The sequence below is a fragment of the Trachypithecus francoisi genome, unplaced genomic scaffold (genome assembly GCF_009764315.1).
Source record: "Trachypithecus francoisi isolate TF-2019V2 unplaced genomic scaffold, Tfra_2.0 Lachesis_group4, whole genome shotgun sequence".
NCBI lineage: Eukaryota > Metazoa > Chordata > Mammalia > Primates > Cercopithecidae > Trachypithecus > Trachypithecus francoisi.
The window spans coordinates 44472706-44498611 of record NW_022681469.1 but is presented as its reverse complement, the minus strand read 5'-3'; the positions used below and the strand labels follow the sequence as shown (position 1 = coordinate 44498611).

The following is a 25906-nucleotide window of genomic DNA, read 5'->3' as shown; positions in this document are numbered from 1 at the left end:
AAAGATTTTACCCCAATGAAATAAAAAAATAGGTATGTATAATAAAATATTTTTTAAAAAGAGGATTGGAATAATATTGATTTTTGCCATAAAAGCTACATGTGTTTGGACTAATTCATAATAGACTGAACAATTTCAGGCTACAAGAACTTCTGATTATTTCAACATTAAATTTGAAGCTAGTTACCAATCTGGGTCCTGGATAGTTGATGTGAAGGGATGTTGATATTATATTAATTCTCAGGTGTCAGAGACAATCAAATAGCAGTACCTTAGTCAATCAGTCATGGTGTGAAACGGTGTTGAGTGTGATATGGCTGTGACTTTTTATGCCTTCGGCTCCACTTTCTAGCTATGTGATCTCTTCTATAGTTGTTCCTTCGGTATCCATGGAGGTTTGGTTCCAGGGCCCCTGAGCATACCCTAATATTCGGATGCTCAGGTGCCTTATATAAAATGGCATGGTATTTGCATATAACTTATGCATATCTTCTAATATACTTTAAATCATCTCTAGATTACTTATAATACCTAATACAATGTAAATGCTATGTAAATAGTTGTTGTACTGTATTGTCTAGGGAATAATTTAAAAAAAAAGTTTGCACATGTTCGGGATAGTTACAAACACCTTTTCCCCACTGCTGGATATTTTTGATTTGTGATTGACTGAATCCACAGATTTGGAACCCATAGACACAGGGAGCTGATTTTAGTGTCTTATTTGCCCTTCTAGGTCAGGACTTTCCAGTCTCAGCCTGATGTAGAGATTCTTTACATTTCTTTGAAATCACATTGATTCTTGACTTCAAGTCTAACAGCTAAACCTATTTCACTCATTCCGCCCTACACAACATATTGATATATCTTGAAATTTTTTATTATGGAGATCTGCTCCATTCTAAGGCTTTGAAACCAGAAATTCACATTCTCATTTCTCCCTGTCCTTTTCCTTAATAATAATTGTGCCTAATCTGCTAATTATGTTCTTTTCCTTTGTAGTATCTTATACCCTTCTCAACTTCACCTGACTGTTTTCATGGTCAGCTAGAATCTGCAAATGATCTTTCATGATCTCCCTAAATTCCATAATCTTATGGCATTTCTGCCATGCTTATGCTGAAACTATGGTAACAGACCACTCATCGGTCTTCTCACTTCAGGTTCCGAGCCTGTGGGGCATAGAGGAAGAGTGTTATGTAGTGGAAGGATTAATTATAGAATAAATATGTGTTCTCTAATCTCAATTGAAATGTCTCTGCTTCTCAGTTTTTAGTTGGTTTCCATTTTTGGTTCATTCTTGCCTTTTGATTTTATGACACTTACTGTTCTATAAGAATTCATATTATATTCTAGTCCTCTCATTTCTGGGTCATTGTAGCTTACATTTAAGCATAGCTCTTAGTAGTCAAATCCAGTTCTTGTCTATATGCCTGATACCTTAAGCCATCTTGGTCTGTATCCTGGAAGAATTGGTAAATACTACTACAATAGTGGTTTGAGACTGATAGGTCATGTTTCTCATTTAGTGCAGTGGGCTCTTCTCAGTCCTTATTCTATCTGTAGCATTTGACAGGCCATGTTTTCTGCTTGAAATTCCCTCCCTATCTTGCCACTCCCCTCACCCCTTTCTGCCTCTATAGTTCATGTTGACTTCCTTTCAGTCTCTCAGACGCCACTGGGTTCCTTTCTGCCTCTTGTCTTTTGCATACCAGATATTCCTTCAGGTTTGTCCCTTCAGAAAGGCCTTCCCAGACCCCCATCTACAATGGCTTTTCCTATTTCTCACAACGCCCTTTCCTTTTTAGCTGTTGCCACAGTTCGTAATTTATTTGTGCAATTCACATGTCTAATGTCTGCTGGCTCTAAGTTGTACCCCAAGCAATCAGCATAATTCCAGGACGACAGTAAACTTTCATTAAACAAATTTGGATGACTGATTTTAAAAATTAAAATAAATTATTTTTTTCTCTACTGCTTCCTTTCATGAACTTTTGCCATAGCCAAAATATGTTACTTGCGCCTCTGTCCACTTGTCTAGTATTTTTCTTTTCCCAGGCTTCACTCATGTTACCTGTCTCTCCATGTCTCTTGCCCAACAAGCAAGGCCCATGTGATTTCCGCCTCATCTGGGACTTGCAGTGTTTAACTGTATCTCTCCTAAAGGACTCATTAATTTCAAAATTGTAATAAAGGTGTTTATGACCCTCTTCTCCATTACTGGACTGAAGGCTCCTTAAGGGTAAGATTGGTGTCTCATTTAGCTCTGTAGCCCCCACATCCCTCAGCCCAGGGCCATGCACATAGTTTTCTCCCAGTACATTTATGTTAATTGTTGAATAAATGAAAGTCTTTACCTTTTGACTACATTTAGCGTCTCTGTAGGAGACTGACAGCTTTCAATTAGTTAAGCTATGGTAATTTGTTTAAAATGTGGATTGACTATCTTTACTTCTCTTAAGGAGCTAATTTTCTCAGTCCACAGTTCATTCATATTAAAGGATGTTTTTATTAGTAATATTAACAATGTTATTACCATAGCTTTTTACAGTTAATGAAGTTTTTCATATATTGATCTAACCTGGCTTATCTGCAGCTCAAGCATATGGGATAAGTGTCATTATTATTTATCGATAAGACTGAGCTCAGAAAAGTCAAGCAACTGGCCTAGGGCCATGCAGCTAATATCTTGTTTTTTCAGCATACAGCTTTAACCCTAGAGTGATTCTCAAATAGAGAGTGGGGTAGAGATAAGGGTAGGGAAAGGACTTTGTGATGTATGTGGTCCTCTAGAGAGTGTTGGAATCATAGGAGAGGGGACAGTTTTTCCAAGTTGTAACCTTATTCCAAGCTCCCAATTCTAGTACACTTTCCTAGTTGAAACTTACTGCTCTTTTACCACCAATATTAATAAGACTGCATTCTGCCCTTGTGTTGGCAAGAGAAAAGTTGGAAAAATTGCAGTATACCGTACTCCTTCAGAAAACCATCTTTGTTGTCCTAAATTCAAAACAGTTCTTGGGCTTAATATATATATATATATTTGACATCTTAGAAAGAAGGCTTTTTTATTCTTTAATAGCATTTACTTATTGCTTCCTGGAGAACTTGGTCTCATTCCAATGGATAGGTAGAGAATCTTAGCATACGCCATTTTTAATGTGTGATAGATATGCATTTTCCTTCTGCAGCAAGGCAAAATCTTGATAACTGAAGTGATGATATGAGGTGGGGTAGGCATTATGATTCTATAGTCATATCCTTTTGTGTGAAATAATGGTTCTCAACTCTTTATCTTGGATTAAAATACATGCTGATGTGCAGAACCCATCCTAGGCCCATGAACTTAGAATCATTAGGGGTAGGGCTTGGGCATTTGTAAGCCCCCATGTAATTCTGAAGGGCAGCACAGATCAAGTATTAAGGTTTTTGACTGAAAATATTGCCCTAAAACAAAGCTTGAAAAATAAGTTGAATATTAGCCACTTATTTAAATACTTAAATACCTTGTTTCAGAAAGTGGTTTCTTACAGTTATGACTGATGGCCCGCAGGAACTGATAGGTATGGCTCTCTGTTTGGGATAGTCCATGTATTGGCTCCTTAGCTTAACCCTTGGCTCTTTTGGGAAGTTATTTTCTCAAGAGATGTCAACATTGTTCAGAATGTGTTTCTTACTTTTAGTTTTACTTTGTAACACTTTTACCTAAGTTTTATAATATTACAAAAGAATGATTGTAATTTGCACAGGTAGTCTGGCTAAATGGTACAGTGAAAGGACTTCAAAATCCTTCAGATGTAGTCATAAGAAATTATTTTATTATCTTAAGATTCTTGATATATTAAATTGAAATAAAGGTTTGTGTTATATATGAGTAAAGTTTTTAAGGATGAAAACTATTTTGCCTATTTTTTCTGAAGAATGACAGACACCTGCTTCTTTCATCTTCCTTTGACAGTTTGTTCCTGAATTGGAGTAAACTGTGTTTTTTAGTTAAAAATTTCTGAAATAAGCAGCCTTCCAATGAAGTGTTTGTAGATATATTGGAAATAATGTCTCCTTAACTATTATAGCTAGAGTTTGTTCTTGGTGTAAAGCAAAGTCTCTTATAATAGAGATACAGTTTACCTAAAAGTCATATTAATAAGTAAAAAAAAAAAATTCAGCTTTTTGAATAATATATGAATTCATTTGGTATCAGTGGTATCTAGGCATTTGGGACAATACATAATTAGTTTCAATTCCCTTTGAGAGGGAGATGTGGATGTTAAAATAAATTGCTGATGAAGCAAATACTTTGGAGAACAATGTATTTCAAAACTGTGCAATATCAGCTTTTTCTTTCAAATGGTATGGAAATATAGCATAAGACTAAGAAGATTTATTAGGGGCAGCTTTAAGCCATTCTTACTGTATGAAAGTCCATAGTTTGCTTGTTTAGGAGTAGTTACCAAAACAAAGATAATAGTAAATATTTATAGGCCTGCTAGGAAAACATTGCATCTGTACAACTTTTGGCACCATTGTGGTCAAATAAGCCAATAATAATTATTTGCTTGTGTAAGAATAATCTGTATCACAGTACTTAAGCATTTAATAGGGCTTGGTCATTTAATTATTAAAAGTTACTCTTTTATTAAAAAGTGAGTCATGGACTTACTCCAGAAAAACTAACACTCACAAGGTAGGATTACTTGTTGTGAAATAAATATGTGCTGAGAAACAGCAGAAGGAACACAGCTTGTAATAAGTTGATTTTATTAAAAGTGAAGAAACTGCCTCTGTGGAAGGAACTATTTAGCTACCAGGAATAAATATTATAAACTAAACTGTTCTTGCAGAGTAGAATTCTAATCACTCTAACGTTGAGGGAGTTCCTTCAATGACTTTAGTGTTTCTGTGGAAACTAGGATACAACATACACAGTCCATAAGACCATATGCAAGCACAGTTTACCATGTACTCTGGATTTTTTGGAGACACACAAACAAAATACACTCTCTTTTTATTTTTTGCACAATTCTGTGAAGTCTTTACTCCGAAATTGATGAAGGTTGTCATCTTAAATATGTTTAAAACTATTTTCCTGACTGGGCGTGGTGGTTCACACCTGTAATCCCAGCACTTTGGGGGGCAGAGGTGGGTGGATCACCTGAGATCAGGAGTTCAAGACCAGCCTGGCTAACATGGTGAAACCCCATCTCTACTAATAATACAAAAATCAGCTGGGTGTGATGGTGCACGCCTGTAATCCCAGCTACTTGGGAGACTGAAGCAGGAAAATTGCTTGAAACCAGGAGGCAGAGGTGGCAGCAAGCTGAGATCACGCCATTGCACTCCAGCCTGGGTGACAAGAGTGAAACTCCGTCTCAAGAAAAAAACAACAAAAAAATAACAAACAAGCAAACAAAAAAATGATTTTCCCTAAAATATGCAGCCCATTACTTAGCTAAGGATTCAACACTCCTTGTTTGTCATCTTCCTCAGGTTTGCTTATTTTGATAAACACTGGGTTCATGATCAGTTCCTTGTCCTCTTTAAGCCTAGAGGAAATGAGGGTTTTGTTGTAACACTCACTGGGAAGACGTCTTCAATTTTATTTGTTTGTGTTATGACTTCTACAGTGTTAAAGTAAAAATATTTAAATGATACAGTTCACAGAGTACATGTTTAAAGTGCAAAAAGTACAAATGTGTGGGAGTGTTCATTTTCTGAATTTAATTTTTCATTTTACTAAAAATGAACAAACACAAGACCAACTATTACTTATTGAGCCTAAAAAAACAAAACTAGATAACTAAGCTCTCAGAGTCAGAATGTACAGCTCTGGCATGACTGAGTAGGTGTGATCATAGCCTGGTCAGTAATAATGACAGATTTTAGTATCCATTTTAGTGTTTGAAAACTAAATTACAGTGAATTGAAAAATGGGTGGTTTATAGTCCTAGAATAGTATTTCTCTGAGAGCAAAGAAGACATTAAATCATTTGGGGATGGTTTTATTCTTCTTCCTCTTAATCGAAGGTGTAGTGTCATTTTCACATCTTTTTACATTAGTACAAATGTGAAAATATTTGTGAAAGTTCTCTTGGAAGACAGGCTCATTATCATGTGCATCTCTCCTTTTGACAAATCTGCATGATATTGTTTTGGCATACAACATTAAAACTTAGTCTTTTGGAAAATGCCATAAAGAAGTTTCATTATTCAGATAACTTAATTTCAACTTAGAGAGTTTCCAGTCAGTCAGGCCTATTGCATTCCACTCTAGTGTGCCTTGGGAAATAACTGCTGAAATTTCACACACATAATGATTATGTAGGAAGACTTTGGAATAAGTGGAAGCATCAGTGACTATAGACAGAAACATAGAATGGTGCTTTGAAAAAGAATATTGGAAGGCACACCTGTGGTAAGCTAATTATCTTGACTCCCACATTCTAAATAGACTACTACTACTACTACTAATAATAATGCGACTGGAAGAAAAGTGAAAATAAAAGAATGATTAAAAGTATACCTTTCTCATCAGCCACTTCCTATTTAATAGGAGTGAGGTTCCTAGTTAGACATTGTAAAGGTGCAGGCAGCACGTAACACCAGTGTATAGTGAAAGACTATACGCACCTAGAGAAGGTGAAGTGTGAATACTAATCCTCACTAAAAGTTATTCACTGTGGGACAGTGGGTGAGTCACTTTGTCTTTTAACTTTAACTTTTGCATCAGTGAAATGTACTTGGAGAAAATCCCTTTCCTCACTACCTCATGGGGTTGGTTAAGGGTGAAATATGAAAATCGAAATGGAAATATTTTGTTAAGTCTCAGAGTCTCTAGATGGATATGAGTTACACAGAGTGATAAGAATAACCAGCACTTGGTTAAAGAAACAAATACAGGGCCTTTGTGAGTTATGCCATGGAAAACATAGAACTTCTTCCTTACTGCATTTTCAGGCTGATCCAGAGATGCTAAGCAAAGAACCAGGGAGAAAAGTAGAGCCTGGCCCCTGGATCCTCTCACTGATTATCCAAGAGTAAGCAGGAAAGAGTCTAGTAGGTGTACCATGGCCTTTTTAAAATATAGTCTTTAAAAACCCCACAAACACATATCAATAGGGATTTCTAAATATGAGAAAATGAGCTTCTGCACTGAATAGACCTCTTTTATTTCAAAATTAATTTTCACTTTTAAATATAATGAAAGATCTTGATCAGATAGAAAAATATACACGAGAATATTATAAGCACCAATGTCCCAGACACTCAAATTTAGTAAGTGTTAACATTTTGTCAAATTTTCTGGAGTTTTTTTGTTTGCCTCTTAGGAAATAAAACATAGTTTGTTCAACATGCAGATTCAATATGTATATTCTATGGTTTTTGAAATTCCACTTAAATTATAGTAAATTAATAATACATTTTAAAAAGACATATGTTTAAGGAGAGGCATAGACAAGGAAACACTAGTGGATCAAATATGTCAAGATATTTCTTGAAGACAGCAAGTAGATGGAGAAATAATAACTGATTTTGTAGTTCTGAAAATCTGGAACCTAAATGTCAATATGACACAAAACACAGTACTAGCCCCAAAGTCTCAAGATTTGGAGGACCCAAGGCTCTTGGAAGATGGGATGAAATTTAGACTTGAGAAGAAGAGTGTACAAGATTTGGAATATCAGGTTTCCTCCACACTACCCCTGCTCGCTCTGGGCACTAGGCATAGCAGAGCAAGCATGGAAGTGTCGTACTAAACACAGGGCACTCAGTGAAATCGACTGTCTAAAGGATGAGACACAATCCTTTTTCCCAACACATGAACACTCCTAACCTCTTTCTCTCTTGATCAGTGATAGCCATGAACCAGAGATTATGAATTAGAGAACATGTTAGTTTTCATATTCTCTTTTATTTCCTAGTTTTTTTAACTCGAAGCAAAGAAAGGAAGAGATTTAATCTTACCTCCCTTTGGGCAGGGACACAAATCCAAACCATGTCACTCTTGCAGGTTAATTTCACTGTAACTGAATGTTTCCACTGAAGATATACCTTCTGCCTTCTCTTACTTGTTTCTCTAGAAAAATAAAATTTTAATAATGATGTTGATAAATATTATTTAGATGGCTTAGATTCTGAATTGCAAGGCATAATGAAGTGGGTCCTTACATTGATTCTTTCCGTATTTTTTTCTTGATATCATGTCATATACACATTGTTTTTCTACATGTTGACAATGTATTAGGGATCCATACTCTTGTAATTTAAAGATAGGGAAGGTGATCAAGAGATCAGTGTGTTCAGCCTCTGTGTTTCTCAATTGACAAATTGAAGCAGAGAAGTAAGCAGTTTGCCCAGGAATACTCAGATAGTGGCAGAGCCAGAGCTGTAACTTTTGAAAATGATCTTTGATAATCAATGAGAATATGTAGTAATCACTTGCAATTTGTAAACCATGATATGGGATTTGAAAGGCTATATTAATAGAAAATAATTACTTGAAATTAATGGGAATTTTTAAGTTCCCAGATAGATAGACATTTAATTCACTGTCAAGTTGCCCATTTTGTTCTCCCATAAGGTTTTGACTTTATGGTAAAAACTGCCCTTGGTCATCATTCTAACCATACATGCTTCCAGTATTAGAATTATGATTCTCCAGTGAAGTTCATAAGGCAGGAGACATAAGAATCTTTGGAGGAGGAGTCTGTTTTTTGAACCACACAGGATATTACTAAAGGATGTGCGGTGCTCAGATAAACTCTGTGGAGTTGGAAAAAGGTTGAGAACTACTGCTGCAGAATTATGTGTTTTAATTGAGTAAAGGAACCAGATTTATGAAATTAGACTAAAATATGAAGATAGATACAAATCACAGTAATAGTCTCCTTTCTAAAATCTGAGTAGATTCATAAGAATGGCAACATGATTCCCTCACAACTATTCATTTCATTATTAAAGAGCATCAAATCATTCATGCTATTCTCTCTAGCCTAAGAACAATTTTCACTCAATTTCAAATAGGCTTGTGTATTTCAGAGAAATGAATGTATGTGTTTCTTTCTTGGAAAGTAATTAAAGTATAAAATTTCTATAAGTGTTTTCTAATATTCCAAATTATGGTTGCATTTTACATTTATATACAGTTGAAGGCCCCTTTATGTAACTTCGAAGAACGTTTTATTGAGAGTGTCTTAGTTTGCAATAAATATTCAAGCCAACTTCTGGTCAGTTATACTGAGAGTGGTCTTATAAATGAATAATTTATGATGGTAATGGCTTATATGGTAAATAAGCACAATATTTGGAAGACTATTGCCGGGAATGATTTGTGAAAGTACCGTCTGTGATTTTTCTAATATATTTGTTAATGTTTATAATTTGAATTAGGCAATAAATATACAGTCTAGAGGACAGTGTGTGTATTCTCTAGCCATACTGGCTTCCCATCAGGTCAGCAAATGTGCTGAGCCTTGTTCGGCTTCAGGGCTTTGCAGGTTAGTCTGGTCTGGGACCTTTGCAGGTTGTTAGTCTGGTCTGAGACGCTGTTGCTCCTTGTCTTTGTGAGGGCCCTTCCCTTTCAGATCTTTGTTGAAATGCCATTCCTCACCATCCAAACTAACAAATTTCCTTTGATATTCTCTCTGCCAGTAGTACTTTTATACTAGTTGCCGTAATTTAAAATTGTGTATCTATTATCTGTTTGTATGTTTTTGAGGCAAGATGTGTCAGCCTGTCATCCAGGCTGGAGTGCAGTGGCACAATCATTGCTCACTGCAGCCTCAACCTCCTGGGCTCCAGCCATCTACCAGCCTCAACCTCCTGAGTAGCTAGGAGTACAGGTACGTGCCACCATGCCTGGTTAATTTTATTGTTTTTGTAGAGATGGGGTCTTGTTATGTTGCCCAAGCTGGTCTTGAATTCATGGCCTCAACTGATCCTCCCACCTTGGCCTTCCAAAGTGCTGGGATTACAGATGTGAGCCACTGTGCTGGGCTTTGTTTACTAAGATGTTTAGTGTATTTTTGTTTACCTTTATTTAACTCATCTTAGCACTGTGTCTGGTTCTTACTAGATAAATGTATGGTTAAAGAATGTATAACATAAATAAAACATAATGCTATATATAATGGGTATTTCCACTTCCTGTTTTTCTTCAAGTGCTGAAATCTTTTTATTAGCTTCATGTATTATTCATGGGTTTTTGTCTACTGTTGGAATACAGAGTTATATTTTTCTAACTATTAATAGAATTAATGTGAGGTCTGTGGTGATGAATACATATGACATTGTCATTTTTCCAACTCATTTGACTTAGAAATAATAATTGGCGTTGTGAATTATGTGCATGGGATGGTTTGTCGGGATTTGAAACAGGCAGGCACTTGCTACAGGTTTTAAATATCATCAGGCTTAAGTAGAAGAAGCGTATCAGGGAACTACAGAGATAAGGCAATTGCATTATTTTTCTTAATTTGCTTTTCTAGGTAAGCAATATGTACTTATTAAGATTTTATTTAAAGAATTGAAATAGGGAGCAAGAACATTATTGTTTATTTCTATTCTTCCTTGATGTCCTTCCTTCCCTTCCTTCCTTCCTTCCTTCCTTCCTCCCTCCCTCCCTCCCTCCCTCTCTCTCTCTTCTCTCTCTCTCTCTCTCTTTCTCTCTTTCTCTCTTTCTTTCTTTCTTTTCTTCAGAGTCTCACTCTGTCACCCAGGCTGGAGTGCCATGACATGATCTTGACCCACTGCAACCTCCGCCTCCTAGGTTCAAGCGATTCTCCTGCCTCAGCCTCCCGAGTAGCTGGGATTACAGGCATCTGCCACCACGCCCAGCTAATTTTTGTATTTTTAGTAGACACAGGGTTTCCACATATTGGCCAGGCTGGTCTCGAACTCGTGACCTCGTTATCCGCCTGCCTAGGCCTCCCAAAGTGCTAGGATTACAGGTGTGAGCCACCATGCCTGGACCCTTGATGTCATTTTTCTTTTTTTTTTTTTTTTTTTTTTGAGACGGAGTCTCGCCCTGTCACCCAGGCTGGAGTGCTGTGGCCGGATCTCAGCTCACTGCAAGCTCCACCTCCCGGGTTTAGGCCATTCTCCTGCCTCAGCCTCCCGAGTAGCTGGGACTACAGGTGCCCGCCACCTCACCCGGCTAATTTTTGTATTTTTAGTGGAGACGGGGTTTCACCGTGTTAGCCAGGATGGTCTCGATCTCCTGACCTCGTGATCCGCCCGTCTCGGCCTCCCAAAGTGCTGGGATTACAGGCTTGAGCCACCGTGCCCGGCCTGATGTCATTTTTCTATGTGGCCACTATTCTTAGTGCTGGATCAGAGGAATAGCACTGTATGTGTGTGGACTTCCACGTGTCATTTAATAAATGTTTGTTGAGTGACTATATGAATGAAAGAGTGGAATGTTTCTTGTTATGGGAAAGCATACAGTTTGGTGGAGAGGACAGATCTTTAAACAAATTTTGCTATAGAAGCAGAGGAGAGAGCCACAAGGTTCCCAGGGGAACCACTTAGCAAAAGCAGATAGTAGATGACATTTCACCTAAGTGTTAATGTAAGAGTAAGAGGTAGTGAAGGGCATTCCAAGAAGAGAAGTAGTAGGTGCAAGGCCTAGAGGCATGAAAAGATTATGATATTTGGGAATTAGGAGAAATTCAGTGTAGCTAGGGCATGGGAAAACAAGAGAAAACAATGGCATAGGAGTTTGGAGCAATACTGTGAAGGGTTTGGAAGAGGCTACTGAGTTGTGATTTTATCCTGGCGGTAGGTAAATACTGGAGCTTTCATCTAGGACATTAGTGTAAACAAGTTTTGCTTTTGGTTTTATTTTTTAGAAATGTATTTTTGGCAGTGAAATGGAAGATGGACTGGAAGAGAAAATCTGGAGGCTGGGAGTTCAGGTTAGGAGACCAAGATAACCTAGATAAGAGATGATGAAGACTTAAATTGATGTTGGCAAGGAAGATGGAGAGGCAAGGATGGATTATGGAACACAGTTGACATCTGAGAGATATTTGTGTGCAAGGCACACAGCAAAGGCTACTGATTCAGTTAGTGACAGGTGGTGGGGGATGAGCAGGGATGGGCCCATTTTGTAATCTGGGAGAGTTTTTGAGATTTATTCCCTCTCTGACTTCTATTCACTAGCACAGAGTCTTCTGGATATTATTAGATGCTCAATAAAAGTTTATTGTATGAGAATAAGTAATATTTTCTTTATGTCTCATTTGGTTGTATCTTTCCCTACTTTATTATTTCATTTTTTCTTACATTTTATCCTTGTATTATGACACTATTTCTTAGTTTTGCTTTTGATTTCCCCTAGAAGAGTACTTTGGTTAAAATGTATCACATGCAAAATAGAATAACATACCACCATACAGTGTTGCTTCAGGTTATAATTTTTCTATGTATGTACAGTATGCCAAAAGGATGCCGTTTCTAGAGAGAACGTTTAAAACCCAAATTTCTTTAAAGTTACTTTAGTGCTTCACATATTTGCCAGATGTCATTGTCATTGAAGATAAGCATTGATTAAATTTCAGAATTTTATTAATGAAAGCAATCTTTTGAGCAAATTTAGAAAAATAAATTTAAATAAAAAAATAAATTTAGAAAATAAATTTAGTTTTAGTAGGGTATATTATTTATTTTTTGTAGCAAAATTAGTTCTTTATAATGTCAACAATAATAGTGTTTTACATTATCAAAGTAAATTCCCGAAGGTAAAGAATGATTTGTGAGTGCCACTGGGCTTGGCTGTGTTGAAATTGTGAGCCTGTTGTTGCTTCTGATTTATGATTGGGAGAGTGTGTGCTCATTGTGCTCACTCTGATATCCTAGTCAGGAAAAAAAAAAAAGAAAAGAAAAGAAAAGACAAGACACAACCAAAATGGGTGATGTCATTTTAATATGGTAATTTTTTCTATCTTCAAGACAAAATCACCAAGATAACATTTTTGAAGCACCCACCTGCACTTCAGGCTGTTGAGTCCTAGTGGAAGGCGTCATCTTGGCTTTTTACAACCCACAGTCACATGACTACAGCTCCCACCAACAATATTTCAAAAAGAACAGGTTGTTTGTGTCACTAAACACTATAATAAAAGAATAAAATAATATTTACAGAATAACAGTTTATACTAGAGCAATAGTTTGAAATCTGGTTGTATATCAGGGTCACGTGAAAGCTTTTTTCAAATATTATTTCTGGGTTCCATTCCCTGGAAGATTTTGATGTGGCAGGGCAGGGTTAGGCCTGTAGAGTGTATGTAGAAGTTGTATCTGGGAAGCCTGGTTAGTAGCGATAGGACAATATGGAGGAGAGACTATTCTAAGAGATTGTTAATGGACAGAATTTAGCTTTTTAGTGATGTTAAGGGATGAAGGTGCTAATACTCAGTCATTCAAAAAAGCGCGTTGGATCTTTTTTTAATAAAAAAATTAAATATACCTACTTAAAGCAAATACGTAAAAAGTTCAAATTTTTAAAATTCTGGTAAATTTCTGGGTGTTATATATTATTCCCAATACTTTTCTGTGTTTAAATTTTTAAAAAAGTGTTGATGCAGTTGAAATTGCTTGTTACTCTCTGAACATTTGCTTCTTTCTTAAGAGATTACAGATTTTGTTCAGATGTACCAAAATCAGGTGAAAAGATTTTGATTAGTTTCAGCCAGTCACGGTCATCCTGTTTCCCTTGCAAGTGACTGGTTTGGGGATCAGACTTTGACTCAGTGCTGACCAATGAGATGTGAGAGGACATCTCCTGGAGGGTTTCTGGAAAAAGGTTTTTAAATATTTTTAGAAAAAGACATTAAGGGAGAATGCCTCCTTTTTTCAAGGCTTGATGTCATTCTTTGATGAAATACCTGAAGCTGCATCATAGACTCATAACTATGAGGGCAATAGTCAGATGAGAAAGTTGACATGCTGGAGATTACTGTAAACATATGGAACCTTTGTCTTTCATGATATAAAGCTGTGAAATGAATAATAGTACAGCTGCCCTATTTTTGGATTTTCTGTTATGTGAGATGATAAATAATTATAAGCTCTATGAGGGCCAGGTCTTTGTATGTTTATTCTTTGTAACATCCCTTATTCCTAGAATGGTGCCTGGCACCATAGTATATAAAACAAGTATTATATGATGTATTTAAGTCAGTTTGCAGCCAAAGTTACCTTGAGAGATTTAGTGGGTTTTAATGGCACAATTAGAGGAAAAACATCTGTGTAAATGGTCTCAATCATGTTAATCTTTTATTTCTTTTCTTTTCTTTTTTTTTTTTTTTTGATGGAGTCTCTTTTTGTTGTCCAGGTTGGAGTGGTGCAATCTCAGCTTACTGTAGCCTAGACTTCCCAGTGTCAAGCAATTCTAACACCTTAGCCTCTCGAGTTGCTGAGATCACAGGCACATGCCACCATGCCCCATTCTTTTTAAAAAGATAGAGTCTCGCTATGTTGCCCACGCTGGTGTCAAAGTTGTAGGCTCAAGGGATCCTCCTGCCTCAGCCTCCCAAAGTGCTGGGATTACAGGCGTGAGCCACTGTGCCCAGCCTCAATTGTGTTAATCTCGAAATGTTGTTAATGAGTTTGTCTCTCTGTGCTATTTGCAGATGTTTATATGTTAAGTAACATTTTATTCTCAGGAGTTTAAAATTGTCTTGCTACTTTGATGAAGACAAAATCTAGAATTCATACGCCCCAAATCATGCTCCAAAAAATTAAAACATGGGCAAGATTTTAACCTCAGGAGAAAGCAAATGAGAATAATGAGAAAATAGTGTCATTTTTACTTATTCATTTATGTGCTAGAAATTTTCATTATGTTTAAGCTATCTTTCACATATAAAAAAGAATTTAAAAATCGTATATGTGAATCTACTTCTACAAGTTTGGAAACTTTTGTTGCATGATTTATCTGAATATTGTTGTTCGTTTATGTGAGATAAGCAGCTTGTTCATTATTTCTTTATGGAAGAAACTCACCAGGATCTTCTATATGGGTTGGACAAGATAATTAGCACCATCCCAGTTTTTTCCTAAGTCAATTCTTAGAACTTTGCTTGCAGTGCTAAATTACCAAATTATATCAGACAGAGGGCCATCTATAATGAGAACTGTTATTAGAATTAAAGCACAAAGATTTCTTTTTCTCAGTCTGCATTTTAAGGGAATTTATGGAAGCCCTCCTAGTAACAACTACTCACCAATGAACTTTGAGGGCTATGAGCACTACTATTAAAGCTTTGTAAATGTATAACAATAGAATTGATTTTCTTCTGATTTACCTTGTGTAAACCACCAGAAATAAGTTTAATTTTTTAAGTGTTCAGTTGGCAATCTGTATGTTCCTCTACCTAGCTCCATATCTCATAACTGGAACTTCATTTGCATTCCCACTGCCCTAATCTCAAGGAGATAACAGTTTCACTTGTATATTAAGTTGGGTTTGCTTTTATTACAAGGAGGAAGGAACTTTTAGATACATAATTTGACTTTGACTTTTCTGACGCTGTTTTCAAAAAGGTTACTTAACTAGTATTTTTGATGCATTTCTCTACACATAGTATATCTGTAACTGAATCTTTAATTCCCTTGTTACAACAGAGTGAATTTCTTGAATCCTTGCTACAGTTCCACCATCCTTATATTATGCTTTTACAGCAATTCCCTAGACTCAGGAAGGTGAAGGATGAAGTTTATAATGGTATTGAATACCAAACTGTTGCTTGATTTATTCAGGAAGGTTGTTATATGCTGGGATCAAGTGACAGCTTAAAAGCTAGTATAATTCATCATCATCAGTTAATTTTCACTGGGTGTCCACTGGGTGCTGAACATCGTACAAGGCTCTTTATCAGCATATATGTGTCTGATAAGGTTGATGGAATTCTAAGAATATAGGATCTTGTACTTAAGGAACTCTATATAATCAAGGCAAGTCAGCAAATGCCCAGTGTTGTCAAACTCTGTGTACAAAATGTATATTACTAAAAATACTTTGTTTTTGTGAAGGGTTCATGTCAGTAAATTGAGGTCCCAGACTCAGTATCTATACTGCTATCAGAAGAAAGGGGTGATATTGGATAGACCACGAGCAGTTATCTACTACAGTATTGTTTTTGGCTGATCAGCACACACTTATGGGTGTATAAACATGCAGATAATGCCACAATATTTTTACTTAATGAGATCCAATGATCCCTCACACAAATGTATATGTACCTCTCTCCCTAATGAGAGACAAATCAAAGTCACATCCAGATGAAGCATCTAGAGCTAGCATCATGTTATTCCACAGACCTCTAGGTGGTGTTTGTTCCTCCTCTGAAGTAATTCAGAAACCTGACCTACATCAAATTTGGAAGTAGCCCTTCATGATCCTGCAACATATGGCTTCAAACACATCTGGATAGACAGAATGTAGGATAATCACAGTGTACTCTGAAGTACAGCGTTTGTCTGGGAATGCACCGTGTTTCCCTGGTTAGGGTGGTACAGAAGATAATATGGCCAGGGAATACCATAACCATCTTGTTGTTGAGTTTCTTCCCTGATCTTGGTCTGGGTTCTGTCCCAGTGGATTTGTTTACTGCAGGATTATCTATTAAGAAGATTCCCCTTGTTTGGGGTCCTTCATAGCCATCTCTGAGGAGGGGTTCAGGAAGGATTTCCTTGGAGACGCCTTAGCAGTTCTTTCCTTGTTGGCAACAAAGCCTTGGATTCAGATTCCCTTAGGGTGGAAGAGTCATAAGCCTTTATTTGCTCGGCAGGGGATGTTTCTAGCAATACAGTGTCTTTATGATTTTTGTTGATTGCTTTATCTATCTTATTTTTTGGAGGTGGCAGTAGAGGATTTCATTTTCTGGTCACTGCCTCCAAATTTGTGTCAAATAATGATCTTTGACTCTGGTCCCTTGCTTTACCACTTTAGTTTTTGGGCTCTGGGCTCTCCATATCTCCTTTTGTATCAGTTTAATAGCTTCCTGTCACTAGCTCTACTTCTGCAAGTGATGAGGCTTGACCTGTGTTGCTGCGCCTCCCCCAGGATTTACCCCTTGTGAATGAATGATCTGAATGTCTTAAAGGCAGTGAGTTGGGGAGGCACTTGGATGAGCCTGGAGTTCAGTCTTCAACAGTTCAATCTCCTCCCTAGTATTTCCAGAACTTCAGTCAGCACACTAAATTCAAATTGTAACAAGTAATGTGGCTGCTAAATTCAGCTAACATGTATATGATTATCTTAACTTTACTGGTCCCAGATCCCTGGCTACCAAGGCTGTTCCTTAGTTTGTATATGTGTGAATTGCATAAAGGCAAGTGGGGGCTGACCTTCAGTTCTTCCTCTACTCACCAGCGCTTGAACCACAGCAAGCATGACTTTGTGAAATGTGTCTATACAGAGGAGAGGACCTTTTTGAGTTTACACTATAACAAATTTATTTGCACATTGCTGTCTATGGCTGTATCACCTGTAGGTAAAACAACAGCTTTTAATAAAGCTGTCTACTTTTTCTAGTTGGTTTTTACTTCAACTAGTTAGAATGTAGTTTGTTGTTTTGTTGTAGGAACTTCTCAAGGCCATAAAAAATCTAATATACAAACACATGGGCAGTTTTCTGCAGAATACTGTGAGGATCCAGTGTTAGTATACATGTTCCAAGAACTGATGAGGCTTGTATTAACTAACTAGCTAGCTGCACTTTAATATTAACTGCTGATTTTTCAGGTTAGGATGGAGGGATCTCATTGTTCCCATTCTTGCCTTTACTTAGCTAACTTCACATTTCAACAATCTACTTCTGATACAGGTGTTTACATTAGGCCAGAGTTCTTGGTTTCAAACTTTTTGATATATACCCCTGTTTTATTAGAGAGCCTGAATCATATGGAGGAGAGTAAAGGGATCCAAAAGCAGTGCTGGGTCTGGGACCTATAATGGAAAAGTGTTCTGCATCTATCTAAGTTTGTCGATACATTCATTGAGGTGAAACCTGAGAGTGCTGCATGCTTCTTAATGGGAGGTCTTCTTGCATGCTTTGTGGCCTCTATTGCTTGCTTTTATGCTTTTATCCTCAAATGAATGACAAATTTGGCTTTACATCAGGCTAGCTTTTGTACATCAAAATTTCTAGTTAATTTCTCTGGATAACAAGCATTAGAGAAAAGCTGTACGTGGATAAAATATAGTGGATTTTTTTTTTCTTCATTGGTTTACTATCTGGGGATGTTTTAGTAATACATGCAGATCTTAAAACAAAATGCTGATTATTCTCTTTAAAACTGTTTATATTTGGATTTACTTTTCTATCACATCATACTTTTTCTGAAAAATGAAAGAAAATGTTTGTATATTAACTTGAAAAATGTTTATTTGCAAAAAGGTTTTCTGCTGATTTACAGGAAAAAAAAAGCTAATAACACAGAATAAAAAAACAACAGACAAATAGTAATTCAGGAATAAATGGGGAAAATTATGTAGAGGAGGATAAGGAAAGGAAAAAACAAGGGTTAGGAGCTGGAAAGCTAGGCCTCCCGGTACATAGGAGGACCTGTCATTTCTCTCATTCGCAAGTGAAGTCTTAATGTGGGGGAGGGAGGGAATGTTTAGGGTAAAGGGTGAAGTAACTTTTGTAAGACAACAGAAATGGGCAATACTTACTCTAGCATTCAAACCCCGGTTTGTCTTGTTCAAAATCTATAGGTTTACCACTATTGTTGCGAATATCTTGTTTGAGGAAAGTTATTAGCAGTTACACATAAATTACTCCTGATACAAAGGTGATCAACTCATCCCCGATTGTTGGGGACAGACCTGGTTTTAAAACTAAAAATTCTTCATCCCAGGAAGCCCCACCACACTCCACCACCCCCTTAGTCCTGAGTAAACTGGGATTGTTGGGTCACCCTATCTGATATCCTCCTAGCCATGATTAGGATGGAAATTCAAGAAAATTTTATATACTGGTCTTCAAATGGCAAAGTAAGGTGGGATGGATACTTTTTCTACAAAAGTACATGATATCATTATTATACCTCATAATTAGACCTTGCATTGTAAAGATTGTCAACTTTTTCTTTTTCTCTGTCTTCTTTCTCTTTTTTTTTTCTTTCTTGAGATAGGATCTCTGTCTGTCACTCAGGGTGGAGTGCAGTGGCCTGATCATGGTTCACTATAACCTTGCCCTCCTGGGCTCAATCCATCCTCCCACCGTAGCCTCCCACGTAGCTGGGATACAGGCACGTGCCATCACACCCAGCTAATTTTTAATTTTTTTGTAGAAACAGAGTTTTACTATGTTGCTCTGGCTGGTCTTGAACTCCTGGGCTCAAGTGATCCTCCGACCTCAGCTTCTCAAAGCACTGGGCTCTGCGCCTGGCTCAGATTGTCTACTTTCTAAGATCCACTGTAGCTGTAGATTTAGTAGCATTCTTCCTACTCCTATTAAGAGATTGTTTATATGTTGTTAATAGATTGTGTATATTTTTAGCCAATCATCATTTAAGCATTTCTTTCCTGTGAAATTTGGCATATTTTGAGTCATTTGGGTTAAGGGCAGTTTATATATCACATATATATACATGCACACATACACACACACATATATATGAATATATGTGCGTGTATATATGTATGTATATATTCATAGTACATAGTTGTTAATAGGCCTTGATAGAAGCCATTAATATCTTATGGAGTCTCAGCATTAATTCTGTAGCTTAAATAGGATAAAAATTAATTCCTTATGGAACAGTAGGAAATGAGCATTCCAGGTCAGCAAGAGGCGCCCCTCCCTGCTGCCATACAGATTCCTTTTGTTTGGTATCTGGAACATCTCTTAAGATATTTCACTCAGCTGTGGTCAAAACTGGTTTGCTGCCAACTGCAAAACAGAAAGTATAGAGAGGGCACACCCAGGTTTTAAGATCCAGTCCTAAAAGTGGCAGAAATAATTCCTGCTCTCATTCCTTTAGAGAGAACATAGATACATAGCTAAACCTAACTGCAAGGTTAGGGTTGCAGAGAAATGGTACTAGCCACGTACTCAGGACAATTGGGAAAATTAATTTGGAGAAGAGTCTCTTACTCCAGGCATTATTTAAATCTAAGTACTCTCTAAATGTTCTTTATGAAATACAGAAAAATTACTGCCTCTCTAAACAACTTCTAAAGTTTTATCCTTTCTTTGGGGATGGGGGTAGTTGTACTTCCTGTTGTCATCTGGAGGTTTATTTTGCAGTCATTAAAACCAAACTCATGTTAAAAATTCTGTAAGATGTGATATAATCATAAAACAATTGCCTCCTTTGAGAGTTCCCAGCCAGGTAGTTACAGAATTTGACTGGAATCCTTAAATTGATGAGTGTTCCGAAAAATGTCAGGATTCCAAAGTGTATTTCAGCATATTAATTATCTACATCAAATAAAGATGGAAAATATTATGTCAAAAAAGAGTCCAAAAGATCAAGAGGTAAATACAAAAACAAAATTAGAAGACCCTTGAAGGAAAACTAAAAAAACAGATACAGAAAGTGCCAGAAACTTCTAGACTATGTCAGTATTGGGATATAGGGTCCATGTAGGGTTTCCATATTGAGAAAGATTTGGATCAAGTTGATGAAAAGAACTGGGCATTAGGATGTTCATTTTAGTTGATTTTAGCCTAAATTCACACTATATTGCAATAAAAATGTAAAATAGTTTTTATCATATTAGTGCATATTGAAGTAACTTTTCATCTTCCTTTTAAAGCTGTTGTATATCTGTGCATATCATATATATTATATATATATCTTCTACTATCTGTGTGTGTATTTGTCATTGTGACCATAGAGTAGCAAAGTCGTGGGCACCAGTAAAAGCTTTGTTGCCATCCCTGGGAAAAATCATTTAGATTTACACCAAGTCATTTTCTCCCTCCATATTCTACATTGACCATTTTGTTATTAACAATTTTACATCCTGAGCATTTAATTTTGATTTTTTATGTGTGCAACAACCATTTAAGCTGAATAGCATGAGAATTCTTTTTAATTTTATTAAATCTGACTTGTGTAAAGAGACCAGTGGCTGAAGATCATTTGCACATACTAATAGATTATTCGCTATAGCAAATGTTGCTTTATATTGCCACTCCAGCAGCTGTGGTTTCCAGTATAGTTATTGCTAGCTACAATATCACCAGTTTTTTTTTAAATTATCAAAAGAAGTTCATGCTATTGACTCATTTACTCCCATATTTATTATTCTTATTGAAAATCACTAGACCTAATTTTATTGGTTTCCTTCCTGATTGAAAACATTTGAACCTAGAAAGTGCAGTATTTCTTAAGACATTTGTAACTATTCATCATGGATATTAAAATTACAATCATGCTGTATTGTGTCAGCAATGACTTTTTTAAAAAACATCTTTACACATATGCTAAGCGGATGACCAATGCTATCCAGGTTTGAAGACGCTGAATGTTCTTATAAGTGGTATTTGAAATTTTGATGTGTATTGCATTCATTACTGAATATCAAGAATACTTTTTTTTTTTGCTAGTATTATGGAGTAAATTTAAAATGGGGTCTTTTGTAGAAGTACTCATTCCTGTTTAGAATGATATAACAGATGCTGAATGTTCACATATCAAACAAAATGCCAGCTTTCTGTAGAAAAGAGGTGTCAAAAAGTTTCTTTGTACCTTTAACGCATGTGATTATGTAGTACAAAATGCAGAGTTTGTAAAATTTCTTGAATATACAGGCAAAAAAATGAATAATTCAAAACAACTCATAAGTTCTACATTCTATTGTCCCTTTATAACGCAGGCAGAAGATAGCAGTGCGCTCCCAATAGAGCTGAATTTGCACAAGTTACACCTCTGAAAAATGCCAGATGGTCTATGGTCTACTTTTGAGAGCTGTCACATATGTAAAGATTTGAAAAAAGAAAGACAGCTGAATGAGAGCAGTGGATCATTAAAGGGAGAGCGAGGGTCCCTAGGCATCACTTGTGTTTTAAGAAGCATTGTGTCGTTTCCATATTAGCGTGTTTTTTTTTTTTTTTAAAGCCATACACAACTTTGACACAATAAGGAAGGAAATCTGTTTAAAGCCAAGTTGTTGTGGTTTAATCAGTCAGGCGTTTTTGTTCTTTATTTGAAAATAAAATCATGTTTCCTACTTGGTTTTAACTGCAATTTTACCATAAGATTCAAGTCGTATCCATAAATAATTATCAATAAAGTTAAATTTAATTTCTATTGAGATAGCTAATGTATTTAAGGCTTATCCAGTTTTGATTTGACTTACATAATACACACATCTGGCAAAATCATTCAACTAAGAAATATTTTAATGTTAGAAAAACTGGTGTAAAGGGATAATGCTTGGTTATCTGATCATAATCCAAACTATAGTGAAAACAATTAGGCGACAGTGAAACAAAAATAATGTACTGTTATTTATCTGCCAACAGAAATGGATATCATTTTGAAGATTGAAATGTAGATAAATCATTAAGCATGCGTGAGAATGTCACTCCAGCCATACCTAGTAATTTGCACATAGTCAATTTTGATAGCAGAAAAAGGTCAAATATATCAATTTTAGAATTTGGTAGCCAGGATACAAGTGTCTTTTACCACTCTTATTTTTATTTATGAAAAATATTTATTGCATAGTAATTCTAAATTTATTTTGAATTATGAAATATGACAGGACGTTTTTGATTGACAAGGAGTCTCTCCAGCTTTGGTCAATGCCATTTCAACTCAATCAAGCTCTCAGATTGCTTGAAATATTCTTTCCAGAGGAAAAAGTGGCCAAAAACATTCCATTTATTTGGTGAGATTACTGGAAAGTGCTCTGAAAATAACACCAAATTAGGTTTAACTGTCTTTTTTGGCATCTTTTAAAATACATATGCATAACTAGCTTTATGTTCAATAGCAGTCATTAGCATGTCATTCTAGTTGATACAAGAAGTTACAGAAGCAGCAAATTCATCTCTAAATCAAACCATTGCACACTCATAAGAAATAGATCTCCTTTTACAGATGCTGTGTAGATTTTAGTTATGAAAAGGGCATATATAACTGCTAAACAGGTGTTTACTTTTAGACTTTATTCCTCTTTATCAGTAAAGAACTGAAAAACTATAACAGGATGTCCTATATTAGTTTTTATACATCAGATATTAATGTCAATAAACTTGGTATGAAAGTATGCGTTTACGTAAAAAAAATCCATCATTTTTCTTAAAATATGCTAATAAATGAGTAGAATATTTTGACATGTTAAGGTGTTTTTCTTCACAATACATAGGATGTATGAAAAAGAAATGAAGTATACAATGGCTTACTAAAGACTTACTCAGGTGCAAACTGTCTTTTTTTTCTGAAAAATGCTTCAAGTCTTACGTAGACCCCAATGATAATAAGTCCTCTTTAGCACATTTATCAACCCAATGTGTATAACTGTTACATCCTTACATGCAATACTTTTCCAAGTGGAATAGTTCTTCATAGTCTTTTGTAATTTACATTTCATAATTGCTCATAATCATAAACAGAACAAAAGACTAATTAAAACAGTGAGTTTTAGATATTTAAATTCCAGGAAAGTATAGCACAGTACAATTTTCACGTGAATGATTTTTGTTGTTGCTCGTGTTTTTTGCTGAAAAGCTGTGATATATAACTTTGCTTAAAATTTATATAATGAAGGTAAATGATGATTTTAATACTTAATCAATGTAAACAGATAACTTTTGGGGGGCATCAGGGCTTTTAGCTGCAAAAATCTTGGCTAATTTAAATAGAAAATAAATTTATTAGCAGCACATAGGTAATCCCAGAGTTATACAGCCGAAGATCATGTCCATCCATTCAGTAGGGCTTTTCTATTGAAAACCCCACTGCTGTAGCACTAGGCCACTCTTTGCTAGGAGGTGGACACCATAAGTTTTCCCTCACTGCTAAAATCAACAAATACCTCTTCACTCCCTGTGTTGAGAGGCTCACCACCCTGGTGTGGCTAACAGCTTGCATTGATCACTTCCAAATGCAAGCCATACTTCTGTTTGGCAGAACGTAGGTCACATCCTTGTCCTTTAGCTCCAGGGTAGCCTAGGGATGTTGTAGAGGAATTTATGTAACTCCATGATTGTGACCAGAAATGCTGGACAACACAACACAATAGGTGAATGTTCACATTTGTTTTATGATTCATTGTCTAAAAAATCGTATTTGTTTGTGCTTATGCTATTAAAACAGTCTCCTCTATTTGCTCTTTAAATAAAAAGGTTTTTTTATATATGGGCATTTAATAAATTTGGAATTTACATGTACTAATTATATTAAGCATATGATACCCAAATATTAATGGTATAAATATTAATATTTATATAATTAATCATATTTTATTTATATATTTTATATATTATATAAATATATAATCAACATAATTAATTATATTAGATTATATTGATTAAAAACATTAATATTTATATTGATATAATTATATTAATTTACATAAGATAATTATGCATGTTAATTATATTGTACCCAAATATGTAGGTGTGTGCATGTCTACGTTATATTAATATATGAGTCCCATATTTGGGGCTTAATAATTTCATAAGCTTCATTGGCTTGTATGTCTAAGCCTGATCCAATGCCGCACTGCTTTAGGTACTGTGATAGAAATGGCTCATACGTCAAATCCTACAACCCTCGTTTTCTTCTTAAAATTTCCTTGGTCCTTCTTGATTACTCTTCCATAATACATTTTTGGATCAGTTTGTCAAGTTCCATAAACAAGCCTTTTGGAAATGTTATGGAAATGGCATTAAATAATAAATCGGGGAGAATTAACATAATTAACATATTTATGCTCTCTCCACTTATTTGGGTTTCTTCTATGCATTTCAGTAGTGTTTTGTAATTTTTGCCATAAAACCTCTGTCCCTTTTTTTCTAGTTTAATTCCAAGATACGTATAGCGTCTTTTGTTTGTTTGTTGGCTTGTTCTTTTCTTTGTTTGTTATTGTGAAGAGTTGTTTTTCTTGTATATTTTTAAATTGGTTTTACTGTCTGCTTACAGGAGCATTGTTGATTTTATATGGTTGTGTATCAATCTTGCTACATTTTTAGACTTTCAGTATTTATAGTCTTAAACTTAGATTATGTGTATACTATATATTTGAATGTTCCCCAGAACATTCAACTCTGTACACATCTCAAAAATTTTGTATACTCCTGTCTAGAAGTCAGACCTATTAAATTTCTTTGTCTTGTTTATTGCTTGTACTATGATCTCCTGCATAATGTTACATAAGTCACGTAAGGATGGGCATTTGACGTACTTCTAAAGTCCTGACATTTAATTTTGGTAGATATGTTTTATTAAAGAAATTATCTTGTATTCCTAACTTTTCATAACTGGTTTATTTCAAAGTCAAATTAAAGAATAAATATAGAAAAGATTTTCTTCTGCAGGATTCACAATGGGATGTTTTTAAAAACACCGTATTTTTCTTTGTATTGTTCAGCTTTGAATACCAGAACTTATCATTTCTTTCCTTTTATTTGAAAAGACAATTGAGTAGTTTGTTATTAGTAGTAGTATTGAAATAACACTGTTGTGTCTATGCACAAAGAGGGCTCAGCACATAGAAAACAATCAGCATTCTCTGAATGAGTCTTAAATTACCTTTTCAGATTTCTGACTTAAATTTTCTTTAAAACCTCCCAAAACAGTATTTCTCTGGTCTATTTTTTATATCCTTGCACAAACCCACTTTTGACAACCCTGTTCCCATTTTCTGTTTTAGTAAGTTATACTTTCTCTATGTCTATGTTAGTATTTTTCTTTCTTTTCTTTGTTGCCTCTTCAGTGT

General features: G+C 35.6%; 1 protein-coding gene across 4 annotated transcripts in view; it reads left to right on the top strand.

The window, feature by feature from the left end:
• The window catches only part of MDFIC (MyoD family inhibitor domain containing), a 93748-nt gene that overhangs the window by 33453 nt on the left and 34389 nt on the right, over window positions 1-25906 (top strand). The window lies entirely within an intron of this gene.